Here is a 23,483-nt window from a genome sequence, read left to right on the forward strand (position 1 = left end):
CCTTCCTTCTATCCCATCTGTTGTCATCCCTAACATAGCAAGTCTTGGATCTTGTGGGATGTCAAGATGCATTATTTCTCCGACAGATTGAAATATGTCATTCCAGTAATTTTTCAATTTTGAACATGACCAGAATGTATGTAGATAGTTGCCCACCTGTGCCCCACAATTTCTCCAGCAGTTACTAGATATGGCTGGATTTATCTTAGCTGTTATATGTGGTGTCCTAAAGAACCTGATTATAATCTTCCACCGGAATTCTCTCCAAGAGTTTGAGCATGTGACTAGGTGTGCTTCCGAACATATATTCTTCCACATATCTGTCGGTATTTCCTGTTCTAGTTCAGTCTCCCATTTTTCTTTTATACTAATAGAATTATTTGAATCCATGCTCAGAAACACCTGATACAATCTAGAAATAATCTTACCTAACACATTCTCAGTCTGCACCTTTATCCAGAATCTATCTATTTCACTAAGATTTCTTATCTTACACAGATCTTTGTGTTTAGTTAAGAAGCTTCTCAGCTGTAAGTAGAAATAAAAATCAGTCCTTGGTAAGTTAAATTATATTTGTATTTGTTCGAAGGACTTCAGGTTATCTTCACAAAATAGCTGGTATATATGAAGCAGGCCGTGATCCTTCCACTTTTTAAGTCCCGTATCCAATCGGTTAGGGATAAAGTTCTTGATCAAACCTATGTTTGATAAAGGTGAGACTGACTTGGGCAAATTAAAGAATCTTTGTATTTCCCCCCATACATTCATAGTCATTTTAGTCCATTCACTCATCCTAATTTCTTTAGCTGGGACATCTAAAAATGGTAGATTTGAAAGAGTCTCTTGGCAAAGATGTTTCTCAATGTTCAGCCGTCGTGTCTCTGTACGTTCACTAATCCATGCTGTCATTGGTTTCAACTGAGCTGCCCAAAAGTAGTACTTTAGATTTGGCAGGGAAAGTCCACCATCAGATTTGGGAAGTTGTAATATTTTAAATCTAATGCGTGGTCTTTTCCCCTGCCAAATAAATCTTGAAATCAGCCGATCTAATAAATCAAAAGTAATTATTGGAATCTTAATAGGTAACATTTGAAATAAATAAAGCAATCTAGGTAAAACATTCATACGTACACTCTCTATCCGTCCTATAAGAGATATGGGGAGGGGCGTCCAGCGTTCCAAGTCATTCTTAATACCTTTAATAATTTTGTCATAGTTGGCACTATATAATTGCTGCAGGGAGTGAGGAACATGGATTCCGAGATATTTAATCCCTCCTGTGGGCCATTTAAACCCACTCTGAGATTTAACAAGGTGGGGGATTCTATATCCAATGTCCATGGCTTCAGTTTTTTCCACATTTATAGTATAACCTGAATAAAAAGCAAATGTATCTATGATCTTTTTTAAATGAGGTATAGTTGTCGTGGGATGGGACAAATATAGTAGGACATCGTCTGCATATAACGAGAGTTTATGCTCCTCTTCTCCGACCGTGATACCCTTTATATTTATATCATCTCTAATTAATTGAGCAAGGGGTTCAATGCAAATCGCAAACAATAAAGGCGAGAGCGCGCAGCCTTGTCTGCAACCTTGTTCTAAATTGAAAGCCTCTGATCTGCACCCATTAACTCTAACTGACGCTTGTGGGTTTGAGTATAGTGTTTTAATCCATTTGAGGAAACTAGGTCCAAAATTTAATCGTGATAATGTCTGAAATAAAAATTGCCAGGATATGCGATCAAACGCCTTCTGTGCATCTAAGGAGAGAAGCATGGCTTCCTCTCCTCCTGTTTGAGCATGAGTCATAATATTAAGGAGCCTTCTAATGTTATCACCATAGTAACGGCCATTTATAAACCCGGTCTGATCAGGGTGTATCACTTGAGTTATAATTTTGTTTACCCGTCTAGAAAGAGTTGTTGTTAAGATTAGGAGGTCACAGTTCAATAATGAAATGGGTCTGTATGACTGGCACTCAGTAGGGTCCTTACCCTCCTTGTGTATAACAACTATTGTTGCATCCCTCCAGGAGGGAGCCAAAGAGCCAGATTCCAGACAGCAATGATAGGCTTGTATCAGTAGGGGGGACACCATATCCTTAAACATTTAAAAAAATTCATTAGATAGTTAGTTAGATAGATAGATAGATAGATAAATACTTTATTAATCCCGAGGGAAATTCAGTTGTACAGCAGCTTCCAGTTGCACATACAAATAACAAAGTACATATGAAGGATAAAAATCATGTTAAAATACTAAAAACGAAGAGAAAAAAAAAAGATAAACAAGATAAAGAAGTTAGGAGAGCCAGTCCTGGAACTAAGAGCTAAGACATGGAAATAAGAGAGAAGACAAGTGCCTGTGCCTGTGCAGTGTGCAAACATATGCATAGAGAAAGTGCCTGCAGTACATACACAAATAAATACTAAAGCCTCAAGTCTAAAGTCTCAGTGGCCCATGTTGCTGGGGCCACGCCCCTTGTAGGTTGCTGGGACCACGCCTCCACGCCCCCTGCACAATGGGGAGGCATTGTACAGCCTGATGGCCCGTGGAACAAAAGTGTGCTTGGTGCACTCTTTCTTGCAACCAAGAGAGATCAGTCTGTGGCTAAAGGTGCTTCTCTGGCTGTCCAGAGTGCTGTAGAGAGGGTGAGAGGGGTTGTCCATAATGGCGAGCAGCTTGGCCAAAGACCTTCTCTCCACTAGAGCTGTGAGGGAGTCCAGCTCCATACCGACCACGGAGCCCGCCTTCCTAACCAGCTTGTCCAGCCGCCTTGCATCCCTCTGTTTAATGCTGCCTCCCCAGCACACTACAGCATAGAAAAAGACGCTGGCCACCACGGACTGGTAAAACATCTGCAGCATTTTACTGCAGACATTGAAGGACCTCAGCCTCCGTAAGAAGTAGAGCCGGCTCTGGCCCTTCTTATAAAGTGCGTCAGTGTTCAGTGACCAGTCCAGTTTGTCATCAAGGTGTACACCTAGGTACTTGTAAGAGCAAACCACTTCCACATCCACCCCCTCAATGGAAACCGGCCGCACCGGAGTCCCGTGCTTCCCAAAGTCCATCACCATCTCCTTGGTCTTGGAGGTGTTCAGCTGGAGGTGGTTTCTCTTAGACCAACCGACAAAGTCCTCGACCAGGCCCCTGTACTCCTCCTCCTGCCCCCCCTGATACACCCCACAATGGCGGTGTCGTCCGAGTATTTCTGTATGTGGCATGTCTCGGAGTTGTGCTGAAAGTCTGCAGTATAAATTGGGAAGAGGACAGGAGCAAGAACGGTCCCCTGTGGGGCCCCCGTACTACTCACCACCGTCTCGGAGACACAGTCCCGCAGCCTTACGTACTGTGGTCTTCCGGTTAGGTAGTCAGTAATCCAGGTTACCAGGGGGGCGTCGACCTGCAGCTCTTCCAGCTTGTCTCTCAGCAGGCGGGGCTGTATGGTGTTAAATGCACTGCTGAAGTCAAAATACATAATCCTCACCGCATTGCCCATGGTGTCGAGGTGGGTGGCCACCCGGTGCAGCAAGTAGGTGACAGCGTCGTCCACCCCCAGCTGCTCCTGGTAGCCAAACTGAAGAGGGTCCTGAGCATGACTGACCTGTGGTTTGAGAAGACGAATGACTAGCCGCTCCATGGTCTTCATCACATGTGATGTTAGGGCCACAGGTCTGAAGTCATTCAGCTCACTGGGGAACCTCTTCTTGGGAACCGGGACGATACATGATGTCTTCCAGAGATCTGGGACCCTCCCTAGACTCAGGCTCAGGTTAAAGATGTGCTGGAGGGGCTCACCCAATTGGGCAGCACAGGTTTTGAGCAGTCTCGGACACACCCTGTCCGGGCCTGCTGCCTTACCTGGACGGAGCCTCCCAAGCTCCCTCCTAACCTGTTCTGAAGTGATGGTGGGGGGAGGGGGGGAGGGGGGGGATGAGCCAGCCGGGGGGTGAGTGGGGGCTGTGGAGATGAGGGCCAGTTGAGCTGTAGGCACTGCATTTGGAACAGGGCAGACTTGGGCTCCTGAGTCAAACCTATTAAAGAAAAGGTTAAACTCATTAGCCCTGTCCGCATCTCCCATTGCACTGCTGTTCTTCTGCCCACAGCCCGTGATAGTCCTCATTCCACTCCAGACCGCCTTAGCGTTGTTCTGCTTCAGCTTCAGCTCAACCTTCAGCTCAAGCTTCAGCTCAACCTAATAAAGCCATCAGGCCCTGGACTTTTATTATTCTTAAGTGTTAATATTACTTCCTCAATTTCCGTTGCCCCGATTGGTTTGTCTAATTCTTTAGCCATTGTATCTGTTAACACATTGACTGCCAGCCGTTTTTTTTGTTGCTGTAGGTAGCTTTTGCCAAGCCGTTTTTTGAGGATTCTGGCTCATTTTACAAGAGCCGAGGATTCTTTTCTGCTTGGAGTTTGTGAACACAAAGTTCACAAAAGTACTAATAGAATGTGTGCTTTCTCTGTCTAAAAGGGTTAGTTTGTAGAGTTAGTAGTTATGTAGATATTAGCCGTTGAGTACAGCATGGTTTTAGCGTCTGAGAGTGAAAGCTGAGATAATCGCAGTTTTGTGAAATTCAATCAAACAGGCAGAACAGTCACTTTAACCTTTTTTTTTTTGGCATCAGTGAGAGATCAGACATCCAAACAATATAGTTCCGAACGCCCTCTCCTTCAACTCCTCCCTCCGTGGGCGTGTCTAGTGGCTTTCAGCCTGCGTTTGTCACAAGCGAGTGCTCTGCTGCTGCTGCTGCTGCTGCGAGTTTGAGCAGACTCCCTCCCTGGCAGCGAGTTTGAGCAGCCTCCCTCCCTGGCAGCGAGTGTGGATAGGGCTCACTCGTCTCTTGGGTTTGAGAGCCCCGATGAAGCCCTGTGCGACTCTAGGCTTTATGCTGCCCACCCAGTCCATTTCTGGAACCCCCCACCGCAGCAGCGCAAAAGCGTCCCCGCCTACAGTATGAGAATGAGGCTCGTTCGTTTCTGACTGTAAAATCGCCAAGCCATTTCCTTGAATGGAGGAAGCAGCCGCGGGAGGCGGCTGCTTTTGGTTGACTTTCTCTCTGTCGGGAGAGGACCGTCGCCACCTAGCTGGTCGGTAAAATAGATTATACACATTCAATACTTCCAATATCTCCATAGGAGACGCGGGGGGCATTGATCCACGTAGCACCGTCAAAAAAAATATATTTTTTTTTTGACGACTCAACTCGTCGTTGGCAGTGAACGGTTGGATTCTGTTTGACGACTCAACTCGTTGTTGGCAGTGAACGTGTTAACTCTGTCAATTTTATTTCTTGTAAGAAGGAGTTCAACGCTCCTGTATCAGTACACATATCTGAATTATTATACAAAGTTTTATAAAACTGTGCAAAGGATTCTGCAATCTCGTTTGGTTTTGTTAGAAAGGAGCGAGGATTTTTAGATTTTAGTTTTTGGACTATATTTACCGCTTGTTGTTTTCTTAACTGGAATGCCAGTAATCTACTTGCTCTATTTCCCTGTTCATAATACCTTTGTTTGGCGAATCTCAATTGTCTTTCAATTTTTTCTGTCAATAATATGTCTAATTCCCTTCGCGCTATTCTAAGAGCAGTCGAGATATTCGGGGATGAATTATTTTTATGTTGTTGTTCCAAATTAGTTATTTCATTTTCCAATTCGAGTCGTTTTGCTTCATTTCTCTTCTTCTTTGCACTTGCAAAGGATATGATGCGCCCCCTAAGGTACGCCTTGGCACAGTCCCATATAATCAGTGGGGAGACCTCTGGAGTTACATTCAGTTCAAGGTACGTTTTTAATTCAGTTCTAACATATTTTACAAACTCACGGTCGTTAAGAAGAGAAGCATTCAGTCTCCACTGTCTAGAAGTAGATCTTTGTCCCAAATCCCACGACAACACTAATGGTGAATGATCAGAAAGCGTTATTGGCAATATATTAATATTACTTATTCTATATTTGGGGCAAAAAAATAATCAATACGCAAGTAAGATGAGTGCCTGTTCGAATAAAATGTAAAATCTCTGCCGTTTGGGAATTTATGTCTCCATATGTCCATTATTCCTGTCTCCCTACAGCAATCATTAAGCATCCCACTCATCCTAGGAGGGGGGGTTGAGGGAACTGGTTGTCTATCCTTTACCTGTGACATTACACAGTTAAAATCTCCCCCCATTAACAGAAGTCCCACACTTTTCTCTAATATTACAGTAAAGATCGTTTTAATGAATCTTGGATTGTCTTCGTTTGGGGCGTAGATGTTTAGCAGCGAGACGTCCACTCCATCTATGTTCCCATTTACCAATATATATCTTCCCTCTGTATCTCTATGCATTGAAGTGACCATGAAATTAATTGTTCTATGTATTAGAATTGCAACCCCCCTTCTTCTCCCCGACGTATGTGATGAATAAAACACCTTATCTGCCCATGACTTCTTTAATTTCCCATGTTCTAGCTCTGACAAATGAGTTTCTTGCAGGAATGCTATTTGACATCCCAAATGCTTCAGTTGTTGTAATATTTTCTTTTTCTTTATAGGGCTCTTTAGCCCTTTCACATTATAACGTATTACCTTAAGTAACCCCATTTCTCAGCATGTTCATGTAGAGTGCTCTCTGCAGGGTTTTGGACAAAAAAAACAAAATTAATTAACATCACAAAGACAAAAACAAAAAACTGTGTCATCACTAGCGCAATATTGAATAACATAACAATAACATAACCAAAGTAGGTGTTGTATGGACTTCCCATTTTGAACTTAGTTGAATCTTTCCAATGAATCTCTAATTCTAAAACGGAACAGTAATCTATTACTTCCTATAGTAGGAATATCCGGGAAAACCACACGGGGGTCCCGGGCCTAAGCTGTCAGATGTGGGGGGGGGGGGAGGGGGGGGGGGGGGGGGGTAGACAATGACAATAAGAGGAAAATCAAAAAGTAAATAAAAAATGGTAATTGACAGCTGTGCGAACTACTTCCTAACTGTGTTCGCATTAACATGATGCATCCTAGGTACTGCAGTGCTCACCCCATCCTCATCGGCTATGCATCTTCCCCACCTTATGTTAGAAGAGAAAGTTATAATAGCAGCAATAGAGCAGATTTTTTTTTTTTTTTTTTTTTTTTTTTGTATTTTATAGCCTGCATCTGATTCCAGTATCAATAATCCTATTGCACATAAATATACCATTGGATTACTGGCTTATAGCATCTTAGTTTATAGAGTCTTTTCTAGAGCTATACTATAGGCTACATTGCCCATTGTCATGCGGCATTAATACCGAATATATTTCTAACTACTCAGATTTCTGTCATTCATGAGGGCCCTTATTCTATTCGATAATCAGCAGGATATAAGAATGATATTTTATACGTGCCTGTACATGTATACACTCATACATTCTTATGGGGGACCAATAGAATTATTTTACAAACCCACACATACATACACACCTTCACCCACTTCCACCCATCCACACACACACACACACACCCACACCCACACACGCACATCCACACACATGCTCAAAAAACAAACAAATGAACTAAAAAGAAACAGAAAAAATAAACTGTTGAAAGAATAAACAAACACCCAAAGGATAAACAAATTCAAAACAATATACAAAAGAAAACGAAAAAAGCCTTGCATTGGTCTCCTAGTGTATCACTCTGTCCATCTCAGTCCAGTTCGTTTATTGACTTTAGCAGTGTATAGCCTACCATGGTTTATCAGATAGGCCAACTCATATTTCTGCTCACCGCGTATTCACATTTATTCAATCATCCTCTGGTCTGTGCAGCTCCTTCCGTGATCATACTCTGATTCATCCACGGTGTCCTGCGTCGGTTTTTCCCACCTGCCGTTTGCCATCCGAGGCTGTGAAGTTCTTTATCCAGTCTTTCTTCCTCTGAGATTGATGTTGAGATTCCCAGTGGTAGCAGTCCTTCAGCAGCTTCCCATGCCGAGTTGTACGTTTTTATGCCGTCTTGCAGGTGTACTTTCAACACCGCTGGATAAGGAGTTTGGAACTTGATGTTTCTCTCCTTTAGCTGTTTTTTGATCTCGCTGTATTCTCGTCTCCTTCTCTGTAGGGCTGGCGAGTAGTCGTGGTCCATCAAAATCCTCTTCCCTGTGAACTGTAGGTTTTTTAAATTCCATGCCTTTGTGATCACCTGTTGTTTCGTCTGGAAGCGGAGAAACTTCAGGATAAATGATCTTGGCGGCGCATTCGGGTCTGTTGTTTTCTGCTGTATGGAGCGGTGTGCTCTTTCTAAGTTGAGGGGGAGATCCTCTGCGAATTGAAGAATGTTTCTAAGAAAATTCTCGATCCATTGCACTGTATCTCCTGTTTCTGAATCCTCCATAACCCCGTACAGCCGCAAATTGTTCCTTCTCGTGTGGTTTTCCAAACCCTCACATCTCTCCTCCAACATTTTATCACGTTGTAGCAGATAGTCTATTAGTCTGTCGGAGCGCAGGCCTCTATCTTCCACTGCGCAGACACGATTTTCAGCCTCTGTCATTCTTGTTGTTAAGCCTCCAACCGCTTGTTCCACTGTAGCTATGGCATTTGTCATCTTATCTAGCTTTTCATTGTTTTCATTTCTGAACGTTCTCAGTTCAGACAGGATAGTTGCTAGGCTGTCCTCAGTTGTCTCAGGCATTTCCGCGTTTACAACGGCGTCCTCGCGGCCAGCCTTCTTCTGCGGGAAGTAGGGAGAGATCTCGCTGTTTTTTACCTCTTTTGTCGTCGCAGATCTTAAATTGAACTCCTTCCTGAAGCCTTTGTTCATATTAGTACTGATTCTAGTATTTTCAGTGATCTTGAATCATCTTATGTGGAGGATGCCGGTGGATTTTAGCCGGGGATGGTCAGGAGCTTTACCTAGGGTGCAGCCATTAGGTGGGCGTGTCCATTCCCTTATTTCCAGTGAATGGGGTTTTAAAATGGTAACTCGTGTTTTGAACATGTAAGGAGTAAAAATTACAGATATTTGTGTTAAAAAATAAATACTCCGTAAAGTACAGATACCTACAAATCATACATGGTACAGTAACGAAGTATTTTACTTTGTTACTTCACATATTATTTACCTGCTGTACATTCCAAGGTAGGAAAATCCGGTGTGTTTTGGCGCAAAGTGGAGGATTAGAGAGTGGAAGGCTTCTAGTGAGAAGGTCTGATGTTGTGGGGATAACTGGCGGACATCCTTCACCAGTGCTGTTCTACAAGCAACACTCTCCAGTTTAGTGGCTACAGTTGATCCTGCAAAAAAACATTTTTTCTGGTGTTACTTTAACTGTCTACTTATGCATGTATTACATACACTGATACAGGGTCCCCACACCTTCTTAGACATCCAATTCAATGACTTTCCAGGCCCAATCCCCTCAAATCCAAGGACCCAATATGGCATAGTTTGAGACAGGGCTCAAGGTTAATTACTGTTACAACACAACATAATTTTATAATGAGAACTAGCAGCTTGCACACTGAAGATTGAACCACTAAATGTTTTGTACCTGGTTCCAACCACTCCTTGTCCCTTGCTTCTCCCTCCAGAGGTGGATGTGCACAGCAGGGAAATGGAGTGTTGTGTTCATGGATGTCCTGAACATGGTTGATCATGCTTTGCCACTTGGCCTCCATCACATCTGGATATCCACTAGGTGTGTTCGCAGCGGTCCAGTAGAGATGGTTGACAATAGCTGGCCTCCACAGCTTCAGGTCCTGACACTCTCTCTCCTTTGCAGCAGCATCCAAAGCCTTACCTAGGCCTGTTTCAGAACAGAAGCACAAAATGTTGAAAAAGAAAATGTAATTACAAACAGAGAAATTACCCCCCCAAAAAAACTTATTTTTTATTTTATTTATTTATTATTCTTTTTTGGGGGGTTGGGGGAGAGAAGCTGCTGCCAGCCTAATTACTGATAAGAGTCACCTGCGTGACTGAGGAAGGGTGTCTAGTAGGGGTGTCACAATATATCGTCCCACGAAATTTCGCGATAGTAAAACGTCACGATATGTATCGTTGAGATGAAATCTCATATCGTGAAAAAAAAAAAAAAAAAAAAAAAAAAAATCTTTAAAAATAGACAAAGAAACGTCTTTGTTCGTTGAAGTTCAATGTGTGGAAAGTAGTTCAGTTGAACAAGTCTCTGAAGAGACACATGAGAAGTTATACAGGAGAGAAACCATTCAATTGAGTTTCTGGCAAAACTGTTTACTTGACAGGAAAAACTGAAGATGCATAAAAAATAGACTAAGAAAAGTCTTGTTGTTTGAGTTTGAAGAAAAACTGAAGATGCATAATGAGAATTTATACTGCTGAGAAACCTTTTAGTTCAAAGTAAATCTAAGTGACGGTGTAACTCATTCTATTTCAAGATAAGCCTTATCTCCAATCTCATGTTTTTTCTAGTTGTTATTGTAATAACAATTTCCCACAACAGCATGTTTTGTATTTGTGCATTTCAAATAAAATACTACTTTTCCAGTCATATATTGTCATTATTCAAGTTTAAAAAAATATTGTTAAAATCGTATCGTATCGTATCGTTATCGTGAACCCAGTATCGTGATACGTATCGTATCGTGAACTGAGTGTATCGTGACACCCCTAGTGTCTAGCCCAAAATGTCTGTCCTGAAGTAATTCCTTATCCTCACAATATAAACAGCCAACCTATATGAAACTAAAAACATCAAGATGTATTTTGTTTCTGTTGAGCGAACCTGAAGAAGGCACAGGCAAAACACGTTCGCCCCTTAGCAAAAGTCACAGTAAAGTCATTTCAGTGCGCGCCATTTACTTTGATCGTCACCTAATATGTTTTTGCGACCGACCAGCACCTAATACTAGCTGTGCATGGGGAGTTCTGATCACTAACAAGATACATACTTTTAGCAATATGCCAGATGTCGAAGAAATGTCTTGTTCCTCCTGGACACAATTCCTCTCGCACCCACTTGGCTAAAGCATGGGACATTAATAATGAGAAAATATAAAATATAGTTTTAAATATTGTCAGCACAAAGATTTTTTTGTGTGCACATGTCTGTTACCTGACGATTTCTGTCTGTGATGAGGGCTGATACTTGCATGTGTTGCTCCTTAACTCATTCATGGCCAGTTTAGGACTGCCAATATTTAGCACAGGCCAAAGATTTTCATAATTGTTGGTCATCTTTCAAGACCCACAGTAAATTATCTATTAGCACCAAAGTGATTTGCAATATCTCAAAATGAAGATGTACGTCTCTGGCTTCACCAGGGAAAAAAAAGTGAGCTTTTAGCATGTTCTGTACTCTACTTATAGCCATTTATATACACCCTGTTTTCACCAAAAAGGTCTCTCTGAGAAGAGAAATTGCAGAAAATGGCATTTTTGTAAAGCACACAATCTCAGGCAGAACTCGCTCTCAATTCTTTTATTTTGAACTGTATTGACATCAGACATGTAAATATTATTCGTTATGACACAAATGAGAAAAATATATATATATATATATATATATTAGAGATGGGAATAGATTTTTTTTTTTTTAATCTAGATTAATCTAGATTAATCCTGGTCATTAATCTAGATTAATCTAGATTAAAATGGGTCATTTGAAGTCTGTCGAAGCCATTCAAAATATGTGTGTGCAACATAAATAATGACTAGAAGTAAGTCCTTGTGAACAGGTTTCTGTTTATTCGGTTGTTCACGCCCCCCCACAGCAGCAGCTCGCGTTAACGCAGCCGTTAATGGCGTTAACGCAGCCGTTAATGGCGTTAACGATCCCATCTCTAATATATATACATGAAGTGCTTTTTTTACATTCAACAATACAGTTTACTCAGTGTGAGTGAGTGTGAATGTGTGTGTGTGTGCGCGCGGCCCATGTGTGTCTCTTTACATTACATTACATTTCGTCATTTAGCAGACCTAAATGACCGTCCTGACCGTCCTGACCTCATTCTGAGATGTGGGCTCACAATCGGCTCCTCATCTGAAATAAAAGCAACATATCCTCAGTAAACTATATAATCACATTTAGTACGGAGACAGTGTAGTGTACTAGTGTCTCAGTAAACTATATGATCATAGAATGCAGAGATCAGTGTAGTCTCTCTCACTCACACACACACACACACACACACACACACACACACACACACACACACACTCCTTACCGCGAGATCATCCCAACCCGTTCTCACTCCGAGCGCGCAGCATATTGACGCTTTGTCACGCCCCTTGTGCGTTGCTTGTTTACTAACACGGTACCCTTGAGCGACCCATGAAACGACTTGGGCTTTCCAACTAAACTCCAATGTAAACCCATAGAAGTAATCTTTGACGCTCAAGGCAACTGCTCCACCGTCCCAACACGCTGCCCTTGTGCGACGGATATAACGACTTAGGGTTTGGCTAATGTAAACCCATAGAAGTAATCTTTGACGCTCAAGGCAACTGCTCCACTGTCCCAACACGCTGCCCTTGCGCGACCAATATAACGACCTGGGCTTTCACTAATTATAATTTTTTTCATTAGGGCTTTCATTTATATAATATGGGTTATAATATAAATGACCATTGGCCTCCCCAATCCCGAACCAGACCACAGGAAGGAGTAGGGGGGGGGGGGGGGGGGGGGGGGGGGGCTATGTAGGCCTATGTTTGATATTCAATATGTACACGTGCATGCACATACACACATGCTGTCCCAGTCACTGCTCCGCCCCCTCTGCCGGATCTGGGGAGGGCCGTAGGTGGACCTGCACATGCTTCCTCCAATACATGTGCAGTCACCAGCTGCTTCTTTTCACCCGAGAGTGAGTTTCACCGGTGGGAGGTAGCGTGTGGGAGGATCACGCTACCTCCCCAGTTCCCCTCCACCCAGACAGGCGCCCCCAACGACCAGAGGAGGTACTAGTGCAGCGACCAGGATGTACAGTATCTTGGTTTGTTTGTGTATAAAAACAAACTGTGTGTAAAATGTAAAAAGTACAATTATGGATGGAGATGAGTACCGTACTGATAGCTATGTGTAAAATATCTATAATAAGCGATGGGGATGTAATTAAGATAATATATAACTGTTAAAAGTGGTATAGTGGTGGTGACTTGCTATTATAATAATATTAATAAACATAGGTCAATAAATAATCATAGTAGAAATATAATAATAATAATAATAATAATAATAATCATAATCATAATAGTTATAATAATAATAATAATAATAATAATAATAATAATAATAATAATAATAATAATAATAATATTAATAATAATAATACCGTAAAATACCAATTATTAGCCCGGCGTTAATTGACAAAATATGTAGCCAGACCCCGCGTAAATATGGGACCTGCCGCAGTTTGGGACCTGCTTTAATTATTTTTGTACAAAGATATTGCTCAGCAAAGATTGTAAATAGTATGAAATTGTTTATTTAAACCACTTATTTTAATCAGTTGGCTACAGCCCCCCACACGATTGCTTGTCTATGGGGAGAGCCGCGCCTCCCTCTCAGCGCAGCAGAGCATTGCATGCCCGTTCTGGCCTGTACATGAAATCAAATAAAATTTGAGCTGAACTGTGACCTACCGGTATTTACCACTAAACTTTCTCCGCTGAAGGTGAGAGAACATAATCATCATGTGAGCAGATTATTTGTTGCATGCGCTGCCTCCTCCGCTGGCAGGGGAAACATTATAGCCTATCATACTCACATTTCTCAATCAGAGATGTCGGATTTGTAGGCCTACAAAAATCTTCAGAAAATACCTACACAATTTTCATAACTGTCAGGTGTTGCTGGAAAACGAATTTTTAAAAAGTTCATCACTCACGGAGCCTACCCTCTTCAGTAGCGCACTGAAAGTGCCGTGAAATACCAATTAGAAGCCGACCTCTATGCCCGCTGGCAGGGAAACATACCATAGGCACATTTCTCAAAATAATTATTACACCAGAGATGTCGGTTTTAGTGTATACAAATCTTCAGGAAATGCCTACACAATTTTCAGAATCATCAGATGTTGATGGAAAACGAATTTTTTAACCTGTTCCTCGTTTCCTCGTTGTTCGTCTTCTTCATCCGATTTTTCTTCTTCGTTGTGTTTGGGAGATGCATTCAACAGGATCGCAAAGTTAAAAAAAAAAAACATTGAAAAAACTAACCGGGCGTCAAATTGGGACCTGCTTTTATGTACAAAATATGTATCCAGACCCCGCTTAAACATTCCCCCATTCCGACATGAGGTAGGCTAATTAATATAAATGTCATTAGCCTACTAGGCTATTATCATCACAAGTTGCATTGCGAGTTTTCGCCTGCGACTTGAATTGATAACCACTGATTTCCATAGGCTATAGGCTATTTGTTTATTTTACAGGGGCAGCCAGTCAATCGAGGCTCGTTTTGATTTGAGACGGGAGGGAGGATGAGCTCACAGCAGTTCACAATGCGCTGTATAAGACATAATGAGCTAAGCCCGGGCGCCAGGATGAAATCAAATGACTCAGGGATTGATTTGAAATAAATAAATAAACTGCGCGCACACAGTCACACACACACACACATCAGTGGCAGGATTGTGATCAGTGAAGCGGCTGGAGATCTGGTTTAGAAGGCTGTCGATTACGCTGCAGTGGACCGCTCTGTACCGTGCGCAAACGTCTCCAGCTCCACGGATGCGCGGAGGGCCAACCAAAGCCTCGGTCTCTCCATAGACCTCAAACTTATCTTTTTCCTTTTCGATTGATCTGTGAAGCTCATCCAATCTGCCGAGGCAAAACTGCATATCGAAATGTTTGTTTTGGAGAATATCAAAGACAACATCCGAGTAAGAGAAGATGGCTTGGAAGGTTTTCAACCAAAAGCAGAACTCGAAGCTGTCAAGGAGGTTGATGTCAGCGCGGCTGACAGTGTCATCATGAAACTGTGCATGGTTTTCCACGATGTGCTCGAACACCTAGAAGACTTATGCAAACAACTTAATAAGACCTCCAATAAAAACAGAATTTATTTAGTAGGCTACCTTTTTATTTTCTTTAATATTAATAGGCTGCCGCGGCTAGCCTACTATTCGTTCTTTAGCCTAGATCTTTTTATACAATTTAATTTATCACAACAACAACAACAACAACAACAACAACAATAATAAGCATTATTATTTCCAAACTTTCCTGAACAATAATTTTGTGCTCAAGCAAGGAATTAAACACCAAATAGCCTAGATGCCGTCAAGCCTGCCTATAGGCTGTTAGGCCTTTCGGGCGGCCTTACCGCTGTATAGGCTAGGCGGATGCGAATTTATTCAGTGATTGAATGAAGCAAATATAATCCGTGGCTATTAATTGCATTTGTACTGTTATTATTATTATTATTATTATTATTATTATTATTAACAATCATTATTATTTCGAAACTTTCCTGATCAATTATTTTGTGCTCAATCAAGGAATAAAACAACACCCAATATATGCAGTTCCTAAATCCTAAACAGCCTACAGGCCGAAGCAAATAAAATCCGGGGCTATTAATTGAAGTTTTATTATTATTGTCATTATTATTATTATTATTATAATTATTCATAACAAAAATTAAAATAATAATACTACAATTATTATTACAGTAGTATTCCCACCTCTTTCAGTTCCCGTGTCTGCTCTGCCACTATCCGTGGCTATCCATGGTGCTGATCTTTGTGTGTCAGAAATGATTAAACTGTGGGTGATCGATTTTCCCAGCATCGATTTGATTTCAGCACCATGGTGGCGGACAGCTCCCGTTAATGGAGTGAATCGGGGCTATCCGTGGTGCTGATCTTTGTGTGTCAGAAATGTAATCGTTTTATAAGGCTATGTTTTTGTTGTTCTTGTGGTTTGTTGGACTTTATGTCATGTTATAAACATTATTATTATTCTAAAAAATAGTATTTTTCTCCTCTTACATGTGTTAATGCTTGTAAGCCCCACTGTTGCGGGCATGTAGGCTATGTTGGCGAACCTAAACTGTCGGAATGGTGGTACTAAAATGTGTCGTAATAGGGGCACGTCGGGCATGTCGTAATAGAGGCATGTCGTAATAGGGGGATGTCGTAATAGAGGATTGTCGTAATAGGGGTATGTCGGAATGGAGGTTGCCTCCCCACTGTACTGTTTCAGCACAGACTCCAGCATGTTGACTTTGCTGTTCCAGCGAACCTCACACTCTTGGATCACAGTGTTGGCCAAGCTTGCAACAGCACCGATTCTCTTCAGAAAGGTAACGAGGCCTTTGCATGCATCCAGCATTTCCACCACATCTTTGATGCCTTCTGGAGCATTTCTCTCACTGACCGTGTGTCTCAACACCATGTTCAGTATGTGTGCAGAGCATGGGATCCAGTGGTACGGCCAGAGAGCAGCCTTTATGTTAGGGCCGCTATCGCTGACAAAGACAACTTTGTCCGCTGGTATTGCATAACCCCTCAACACACTGGTGATCTGGTCATGGACGTTGTCGCCGGTCTTTTTGAGATTGCAGTCAAATTCCACTGTAGCCAGAATCCGACTCTGCAGTTGCCACGTCTCCCCGGCGGCAATGTAGTGACTTTTCAAGGACTCTATATGCCCTTTTGTTGAACTCGTCTGTCCACATATCAGTGGTAACAGCAACTCCACCGACCTCGTCAAGCACTTTTAGTATGACTTCCCCCAGTTTGCTCTTCTCTTCAGCAGCGTGTTTTTTTGCCCTGTCACACACAGTCTGGCGATGTGGTATGACGGCTGCGGCATCAACAGCACCAAATTTAGCACCGATGGGCGGTATATCCGCTGTCAGCGCGGTTATAACTGCGGCCCGCGCATCTCTAATGCACATGTACAAAAAACATATATATGGCAAATTTTTAAATGGTTATGCTGTATATGTTACCATATTTAATCATTATATATATATCATTTATGCAAGATATAGGTGTTGAGCTTATATGATATGCATATTAATATTTGTGCATGTCCATGTGCAGATAAATGACTGATGACATCATGACTGATGACATCATCTGATGTCACTGATGTGTTGTCACTGATGTGTTGGCCTGTGTCTCACAACCCCTGAGGCGTGCAGCAAACCTGTGTAGAGTGAGTGAGCTCTAGGCATGGGGGGTCAAAGGTCAAACCAGCAGGCCGGAAAAAGTGTCCCAGGCCCGGGTAGAGTTGATCCAGGCAGTGGGGTGGGGGCCTGGGTCTCACAACCCCCAAGGAGTGCACCATACCTGGGTAGAGTGAGCTCCAGGCATGTGGGGGTCAAAGGTCAAACCAGGAAGCCGAAAACAGTGGCCCAGGACCGGGTAGAAGTGATCCAGGCAGTGGGGTGTGTACAACATAGTAAAAGCATTATCATGTTCAGAATATGTTTTGCTCACATTGGACCAACTATGTCAGATGGTCTTAGGGCATAAGGGCCTGGCACCATCCTGAAGAGAGCTGGATCAAAGGGGGGGAAAAAATCTGAAGAATTTGGGGTTTATTGTTCTGTATTCTCGTATAGCAGCCTTAACCGAACAATTGTGCCAAATCTGGGGTCTCGGTGGTCGAAGGGCCCCTTTTAATTGCAAAAAAGCATGTTTGTGATGATGAGATTACTCGCCAAAACTGCTTTTTCGCAACTAAACGGGCTGCTGAAGTCGCAGCGACCCCAGATTTGACACATGTGATTGGTAGGCGGGTCTGAACTAGTGTGTAAAATATTGGCTCATTTCGGAAAGCGGGGGGAGTATAATTGCCAGAAAGCGGTTTTCGCGTACCATTGTATACCAACAAATGCTTTTTTGCAATATTTTAGCCCGCTAAAGGCGTAACGACTCCAAATTTGCACAGGTGATCAGTCCTCACGTCTAAACCAGTGTGCCAAATCTTGGCTCATTGCGTCGAGCGGGGGCAGTTTGATCGCAAGAAAGGTGTTTTTCGTCCAGTTTTGGCTGACTTGACCACATTTAATGGCCGTGCGGACCGACTTCCTGTAAACACAACTCCAGCAAATTTGGCTCACAGCTAGGGCACCCTCCAAAGCCTACTGTGAGCAAATTCTAGCCAAATCGAAGCTACGCTCAGAGAGATAGAGCCCGGCACAGCTGACAAAGTCACAGAACTCATGAGAAATCCTGAGTTTTACAAAAACTTTACAATGCTGGGGGCGTAATACGCCTTTGGACACCAACATCCATTCTCGCTACAGGCTAACTACAATACCTACTCTAGACTCTCAAACAGTGTTTTCGGCCGTCGCTTCAACAATGGATTTTTAGAGAATTTCCTTATATGACACACATGTAGATTCTCCATGGTTGGGCCAAGACACCCATGTCACTACTGGGCCTATGAGCTCCAGGGCTGGGCCCTCACACCCAGGGCGGATACCCCCAGCCCCAGGTTGTCACTGCTGGGCCTATGAGCTCCATGGCTGGGCCTAGACAACCAAAACTGACTGCTTTCTTTTTGTTCTTTTCAAACTCTCCCGCTTCATCTTCTGACTCTGACTCCATTTCCTCATTCCCTCCATCCGCCAGCTTTCGTTTCGCGTCACCAGGCTCTCTCAGAGGGGACAGTCTTTGGTGCTACCTACTGTACCCGAGTGTGTAATATCAGGGCTTTACATACGTCTACATACTTCTAAAGAAAATGCTACAAAGGAGAAATAAATATATATCTGACGATATAATCCTGTATTTTTTTAAGAAAAAATAAAGAGAGCCTGGCAAAGTTCTCTTCATATAATATAATACAATAATTATATAATTATTGTAAAAATTGTAATTATTGTATTATTATTATTGTTGAATCTGTCCCACTATCTTGCCCCCCTTTTTGACTGAATTGGTTGTTTGATTGACTGTTTAATTTTATTTATTATTATTATTATTATTATTATTATTATTATTTACTAAATTACCATTATTATATTGACCTATTTCCAGTCCTGAACTATTATTACTGTTATGATTACTATTTTAATTACTATTATTATTATTAGTAGTAGTATACCTATGGTTATTATCATTATCATTATAATAACTGACATTTCTATTATGATTATTGATTACCTATGATTACGGCTTCCATTATTATTATTATGATTAGTTTAGCTACGGTTATTATATTATTATTATTATTATTATTGTTTAATATGTCCCATTACCCCCCCCCCCCCCCCCCCTTTGACTGGATTGGTTTATTTTTGATTGTTTGACTGTTTAATTTATTTCATGTTTTGTTAATTTATTTATTTACTAAATTACCATTATTACATTAACCTACCTTCTGTTCCGAACTATTATCATTATTATAAACTGTTTCCAATTCGATTATTATTATTATTATTATAACTATTATGATTATTATTATTATTATTATTATTATATTTCTACTATGATTATTTATTGACCTATGTTTATTAATATTATTATAATAGCAAGTCACCACCACTATACCACTTTTAACAGTTATATATTATCTTAATTACATCCCCATCGCTTATTATAGATATTTTACACATAGCTATCAGTACGGTACTCATCTCCATCCATAATTGTACTTTTTACATTTTACACAGTTTGTTTTTATACACAAACAAACCAAGATACTGTACATCCTGGTCGCTGCACTAGTACCTCCTCTGGTCGTTGGGGGCGCCTGTCTGGGTGGAGGGGAACTGGGGAGGTAGCGTGATCCTCCCACACGCTACGTCCCACCGGTGAAACTCACTCTCGGGTGAAAAGAAGCAGCTGGTGACTGCACATGTATTGGAGGAAGCATGTGCAGGTCCACCTACGGCCCTCCCCAGATCCGGCAGAGGGGGTGGAGCAGTGACTGGGACAGCATGTGTGTATGTGCATGCACGTGTACATATTGAATATCAAACATAGGCCTACATATTAAAAATAAAATAATACTTTTATGATGATTTTGAACGTCGGTTCTCCTTTGCACTGTTTTCCTCCCTCCGCCTCCGCAGATCCGGCAGAGGGGGTGGAGCAGTGACTGGGACAGCATACGTGTGTCTGCATGCATGTGTACATATTGAATATCAAACATAGGCCTACATATTAAAAATAAAATAATGCTTTTATGATGATTTTGAACATCGGTTCCCCCCCCCCCCCCCCCCCCCCTTCCTGTGGTCTGGTTCGGGATTGGGGAGGCCAATGGTCATTTATATTATAACCCATATTATATAAATGAAAGCCCTAATGAAAAAAAAAAAAATTAGTGAAAGCCCAGGTCGTTATATTGGTCGCGCAAGGGCAGCGTGTTGGGACGGTGGAGCAGTTGCCTTGAACGTCAAAGATTACTTCTATGGGTTTACATTAGCCAAACCCTAAGTCGTTACATCTGTCGCACAAGGGCAGCGTGTTGGGACGGTGGAGCAGTTGCCTTGAGCGTCAAAGATTACTTCTATGGGTTTACATTGGAGTTTAGTTGGAAAGCCCAAGTCGTTTCATGGGTCCCTCAAGGGTACCGTGTTAGTAAACAAGCAACGCACAAGGGGCGTGACAAAGCGTCAATATGCTGCGCGCTCGGAGTGAGAACGGGTTGGATAGAACACACTCTGTATTTGTGTAGGGAAAGTTTGGATGTTTGGGAAAAGTTCTACAGCCACTCAGGTTTTCCCATTTTCTATTGCAAATAAATACTTGAAACTTGGTTCCTGGGTTTTTTGGTACACTCCGAGTCCATTTTAAGTTCATGTTAATCAGATAATTTGTCTTATTTCTTCACAGAACAGTACCTGGTGAAATACAATGAGCAGTATAAGTTGCCAAAAAACGCGACACGCAAGATGTGTGACGCAAATACCAGCAGGCTCAACCAGGTCAGGGCCTTCATGGTCTACATGGCCAACGGCCATGTGAACACATGGGATTGGAACATCCTTGATGACATCATCAAGCTACGAGGGTAAGTGCACGTATCACACTTGTTACTAATGTGTTATACATAACACAAACCTGATGTGAACAGTGACTAAATGAAACCTTGTCCTTCCTCAGTTACGGGGAGTTCCTGCAGGACCAAGGCAGAGCCATAAGCACTGCTTACATATATATTTTGACGGCAATTAAGTTCATCCAGCATTTGAAATTAGATAAGCCAGCTAACTGCAGAGTCACTGACGATCGACTAACGCTCTTGGTCGACAAAGGCTTGAACGAGAGCCATCGCCACACCAGGCGGGACTTGAAGACAGACCAAATAGAGAAAAAACGGGAGAAGATGAGACAGCTCATCAAACCTGGGGTGCTGGCCCAGTGCCAGGAGCTGGCAAGGGCGAGGATCCCACAGTTGCTGAGTAAGTCTGTATTCATTCTGTGTGTGTGTGTGTGTGTGTGTGTGTGTGTGTGTGTGTGTGTGTGTGTGTGTGTGTGTGTGTCCAACGTGCCGACATGTCTTTTTCTGCTCTCTTGTCGGGCTGTGTTCTCCTTACAGATGACATCGAGAAGGCTGGCATCGGTGAGCACAGACCCCGCTGGACCTTCTATGGGTATCTGGCCCTTTACCTCGCCTCCATCTATGGCCACCGCAGCGGCGTATTCCAGAGGATGACTGTACAGGAGGTCCAAGAGGCAGCGAACAATGGCAACAACAAGAACTACGTCATCAATGTGAGTATGGATTTGTCAACTAAGGTGTTCTAACTTTATTGCATGTTTTATAATTAAGGTTTAATCTGAAAAGAGCGGCTCCTGTCTGTTGCAGGTCAAACAACACAAAACAAACCGCTTCTATGGCCCAGCACAGATGAGTCTTCACAAAGATGAGTACGATTGGATGCGCCGATGGATCGAACTCAGAAAGCGCTGGCCCAGCAAGACTGACTTCTTCTTTAATACAAGAGGAAAGGAAGAATGCGTGCATCTGCTGGACTATGTGAGGGAGGCGTGGACGGACATGGGGTTCGAGCAGCGCCGGAAGCCCAGTTTTGTTGACCTGCGGATGGCAGTGTCTACACTTGTGAGTTGCATTCAGTCGGTCTGTGTGTGCATTCAATCTAATCTGTTCATATGAGTGTCCCAAATGTAGGTTTTCCTCCCTTTGCAGTCGTCTTTTATGAGAGCAGTGCATGTTGATATACTGTACCCAGTTTATTCATAAAAAACAACCCCCTGCGCATTGCGCAGTAGGCTATCAAAGCATTATGCGCACGGTGTATTTGATGTCGTTCTGCTCAGCATGGCCATGTTAAACAGACTAGATTGTTTAGTATGAAAATTGAATGTCAACCTGTGTCTACAAAACTTGGTCTTCTTGGTCATTATTATGAGTTTTGGCACATGAATGAGAGAACAACCAACATGATAGAGGCGGGGCTCTCTGCTCAATCACCTGTCGAGTTGTAAGATTCACAATCGAGAAGAGCCCGACAAGTCAACAGCAGTCTTTGAACCCCACACACACACACACACACACACACACGCACGCACGCACACACACACACACACACACACACACACACACACACACACACACACACACACACACACACACACACTCACACACTGACACTACAGGATCATTTGGGCAGATTATCGGTCCCGACGAGGCTCAAATCGGGAGCATGCCCGAGATAGTCGAGAGGGGGGAATCTTGGCCACAATCGGGCAAATTCTCGTCAGGTCTGGGGGAGGCATTAGTCATAACAACAGAAAGAACAAACTCAGACATTGGGGGGGTTGTAACGACGCATTATGTAATAACTGCACATTATGTAATAAAATCGCAAAATGTAATAACATCTCACTTTCAATATGTAATAACGACGCATTATGTAATAAATCGCCTGAACGCAATATGTAATAGCGTTTGACACATTTTGTAATGAATGTATTACATATTGTGCAGATTATTACATAATGCGGGGGTTGCACTTTTTTCTAATATTAATAAGTGACGCATTATGTAACAAAATTAGAAAATGCGCTGACTTTGTCATGGGGGGGGAGTAGGCTAATAAATATACTACGTGTCAAAACCAGTCAAGCAACTAGATATGTATAGTTGTTCAGCTGATGACGAACTGAATCTTGTGAAAACAGTCCGGTGAATCATCGGGCATATAGAGTAACACCCGACACTTGCATTTCAGTTCTGGCCTTTGATCTACAAGTGATAGAAGCGTGGTTTACATAGCCGCATTTACTGCCTCAATCCATAGATTACAGGGCCATTTAAACATAAGAAATCCATTAAGAATTGAGGATTGCAGAGACGTTTATGAATTGTCTGATATTACGCATGGGTTTTTTGGCTGCCCAATTCTGTTCTTCAGGCTCTCCTCCACACCGCGCCCCACTCCTCCCCATATTTATATTTTCAAAACATATGAACCATGATCTGGGGGTGCCCAAATATATATGATACGATACGATATACTTTATTGTCAGTTCACACTGAAATTTGTCTTGCAAGACAGCGGCAGTCCCATGCACAAACA

The sequence above is a fragment of the Poromitra crassiceps genome (assembly GCF_964638095.1).
Source record: "Poromitra crassiceps genome assembly, chromosome: 8".
Classification (NCBI taxonomy): domain Eukaryota; kingdom Metazoa; phylum Chordata; class Actinopteri; order Beryciformes; family Melamphaidae; genus Poromitra; species Poromitra crassiceps.